Source organism: Chaetodon trifascialis, chromosome 15 (genome assembly GCF_039877785.1).
Source record: "Chaetodon trifascialis isolate fChaTrf1 chromosome 15, fChaTrf1.hap1, whole genome shotgun sequence".
NCBI lineage: Eukaryota > Metazoa > Chordata > Actinopteri > Chaetodontiformes > Chaetodontidae > Chaetodon > Chaetodon trifascialis.
The window spans coordinates 6,410,126-6,414,234 of NC_092070.1; positions in this window are offsets into that span (position 1 = coordinate 6,410,126).

Genomic DNA, 4,109 nt, shown 5'->3' on the forward strand with positions numbered 1-4,109 from the left:
TCCAGACATATTGGTAGTTAAAACCTGTTGCGATAAAAGACTGGATCTGATGTTATCAATTTTGTGCCTGAAGTGGTCTGCAAAGTCTTCACACAAGGTATTTGTTATTGTCTTATGAGATCTGTTAAAATTACTGTTTATTAAAAGATCAATTGTGGAGAAGAGAAATTTGGGATTATTTTTATGGTCAGAGATTAGTTTTTTGAAGTGAGAAATTCTTGCCTGTTTAATGGTGTTATTGTAAGTTTTGAGGTGATGACGAAAAATTTCATGGTGGACTGTCAGCTTTGATTTTCTCCATTTCCTCTCAGCACTCCTGCAGTTTCTTTTCAGATGCCTAATATCTTCATTTATCCACGGAGGTGTAGGTTTTTTCTTAATTGTTTTTGTTAAGAGCGGAGCCACTGAGTCCAGCGTTGACTTCAGATTACTGTTAAAATTGTCAACGATAAAATCACAGGGTGCTGGTAAAATCTCTGCAGGAGTGCTCTGTAAAATCTGGATAAAATTTGCAGCCACTTCAGGAGTTAGGTAGCGTTTCCGTTTCTGAATAAAACTGGCGATGTTAAAAAACACACGAGTGATCGGACACAGCCAGATCCACAACAGAGGACACCCCCACAGACAGGCCATAAGTTATGATCAGGTCCAGGGTGTGCCCCCTGTTGTGGGTCGGCTGTGTAACGTGCTGTTTAAAATCCATACAGTTTAAGAGGTTTAAAAATTGTCTGGATACTGGGTCCGAGTTGTTGTCAATGTGTAGATTAAAATCACCAGCTATTAAAATCCTGTTGTAGGTGGTATGAATGATTGATAAGAACTCAGAGAATTCACTGATAAAAGAGGATGAATACTGGGGTGGTCTATAGACCGTTATGCAAAGAATAGGAGGACGGCTAAAAACAAAGGCATGGTGCTCAAATGATGTAAAACTGTTAAAAGGAACTGCATTTGCAGACATTGAAGTTCTAGTGATAGATGCAGTGCCGCCTCCCTTTTGCCACCCCTAGTAGAGAATAAAAAGTTAAAACTTGGTGGGGAAGCCTCAGTGAGAACAACAGGTGCATCAGTGCCGAGACATGTCTCTGTAAGGAGAATACCATCTAGGTTTTTGTCTAAAATTAAGTCATTTATGATAAAAGATTTGTTTAAAAGAGAGCGCACATTCAGCACAGCCAATTTGATAGCTGTGCTGAATGTGCACTCATCATGGTGTTTTAAAGGAATGTTAAAAACAGTGCTGGGTCTAAAAGCAGTCCTGGGCTTTGAATGTCTGTGTGAAGTGATTGATGTAATAATGTGAATGTCCTGAGGTTTCGGTGGAGAAGAGGGGGTTACTGCCGGGAAGGTGTGCATGGTGTGGGTGAAACATGTAGTGGGTGAGGGTGAGTGTGGAGCAGATTGCTTGTGTGCATGAGTCATACCAGTTAGTCAGGAGGTGGCTGAAGTGCAGGACCGGACAGTGAGGTCAATGTTGACTGATAAAAGCCGTGAGCCCTCCTGGTTGGGGTGTAGGTTGTCCCGTTTAAAAAGGCAAGGCCTGTTTAAAAACGCTATAAAATTGTCCACATACGGGATGTCTCTCGTCAGGCAGTAACCCTTCAGCCACAGGTGCAGCTGGCGAAGCCGGCTGGTGATGACGTCACCATAACGTGGTGGGGGAAACGGGCCGGAGATAATTAGTCGCTTCCCAGTGTCCAGCAGGCGGTCGATCAGCGACATGAAATCCTTTTTTAGGACCTCCGACTGTTGGTTTCTAAGGTCGTTGATGCCTGCTTCCAAGACCACTGTGGAGGCTGGGCTGTGTTCCGCACACAGTTGGAGAGCGGCGGATGCAACCTCGGTGACGCGGGCTCCAGGGTGGCAGAAGGTCCGGCCGCCGAGCACCGCCACGTGCCTGACCATGGAGGTCCCCACCACCAGCACCGAGGGGAAGGTGCGTTGCCCCACTGGCTCCCTGGGGGTGCGGCTGTGGCGAGGTGGAACCTGCTGGCGTCGCGACGCGGGTGCTCCGGGCCGAGCCGGAGGGGAGCGGCCATGTTGGACTGGCGGATCCCGGGTCTTGGGCTGGTGAGAGCCACGGCCAGTTGGCTGCACAGGTCCTGGAGGCGAGCTGGGCCAGGCACCGACGGGAGGGAAATCCTGCAGGCTTAGGATGTCGAACCTGTTGTCCAGTGGCAGATCCGGAGGCGGTGGAGGAGGAGATGGCCGAGCTCCAGCGCCCCGGTGCACCACCGACCAGGGCTCCCTCGGCCTGAGTGGGGTTGAGCTCACCGGGCCCTTCACCCCGTCCTCCCCGGTGAAGCAGTGCAACTCATCGGGGCAAGGGCAAGAAGTGGAAGGTGCCGATGTTTTAAGCTTGGCTCCCTGTCGGTGCCAGCGGGACTCGGCCTGTGCTGGTGCCGGAGTACCGGTGGTGATCGAGCCCGTCCACGGCAGGGTGGTGTTGTTTGTGGCCACCATGTTCCGGTCACCAGCGCCGGATCGCCTCAGGTAGGCGATATGTTTCGCCTGCGTCGTGGCGACAGTGGAGAAATCCAGGAGGATTTTATCTTTCTCTTTGAGATCGGCCCGCAGACCGGAGATGCTCTCCCTCAGTTTTGAGAGGGTGGGGAGGCAGGACTCGCACACCGCCATCATACCTGAGGCCACTTCTAGGTGCATTACCATTCTAGGTAATGCACCTAGAAGCTGGTTTGCCAACCGCCAATAAAAACAGACGAAGAAGAAGAAGAAGAAGAAGAAGAAGAAGAAGAAGAGGAAGTAGTAGTAGTAGTAGTAGTAGTCATAGATATGGTAGTAGTAGTAGTAGTAGTAGTAGTGACGAAACGGTCACAATACCAAGTACGCCAAGTTCGGACTTACGAACTTGGCAGTTGGGACGAAAACTTTGGAGCAAATTTTAAACTACGCGCTATCATGATGAATCGACCACGGATTTTAAGTTTTAACATCCACTTTCTCACATAAAATAATCTTAAAACCACATTCCGTGCAACTAAAACAGCAGTATTTCGAAACTTGTAACTTATAGTTGTGAGTCTCCACCGCCATCGTTGCTACGAAATGCATTCTGGGATACGTGGTTGCCCCAAGTCTGCACAAGTCACCATCCGATGCATGTTTCCCTGCTGTTTTGGGTTTTTTTTTTGTTGTTTTTTTTGTGTCATTTGTTTTCTCTTTTTACAGGTGTCTGGTTTTCTTAGCTCTTTCCGTGTATTCTTAGTTAATGTGTGTTATCTTATTTCCCTGATCTGAACATCTGTTATTTGTATAGATGTGCAACTTTGTACCAATAAAAAAAAAAAAAAAAAAAAAACATCCGATGCATCCTCAATAAAATGGGAGGGGCAAGAACACATCCGGGTATTTGACTGTACTTGTCCAGATGCAGACTTTTGAATTGGAACAGTACTGGACAGGCAGGAAGATGGCAGATTGAGCGGTCGTGTTAGTGAGCTACTCCTACTTAAACTTCCTCAAACAAGTGTTTTACCTTCTTATCCCCACCGTAAGACTATTCTAGACGTTAATTAAGTACTTTTCCTCAAAATACACAACAAAATGAGCCAGTCTTGTCTGAAAAATAACGAGCAAGGGGGTGAACACGACTATGCTCGACAGGATCTTGTGGAGATGGAGACCGATTGCTCCGGCCAAAAGTGGGGTCTGGATGAAATATGTCAGTCAGCCCCATCAACACCATCAAAAGGAGAACATACCTGCAAGGTAGTGAAAGTTACTGACGATGAAGTGACAAATTCTACCATTCTAGCCGCTATTAACACGCTGGCTACGAGATTTGACCTGCAAGAAAAGAAGTTAGAAGACCTTAGCGTACAGATGAAGCAGAACTGTGCCGTGATAGCTAGCCTCACTAAGGCATCTGAGTTCATCACTATGGAGGTGAAGGACTGTAAAACTAAGGTATCGGTGATGGAGAAAGAGCTGAATAGCCTGCGGACAGAATGTGTGGCTCTGAAGGGGAGGTCCAGAGAACAAGACCAATACAAACGCAGGTGGAACTTAAGGATTAAAGGAATGCCGGAAAAAAATCAGTGAAGATACGAGAGGTGAAGTCATCCGCCTCCTCAGTAAAATAGCACCAC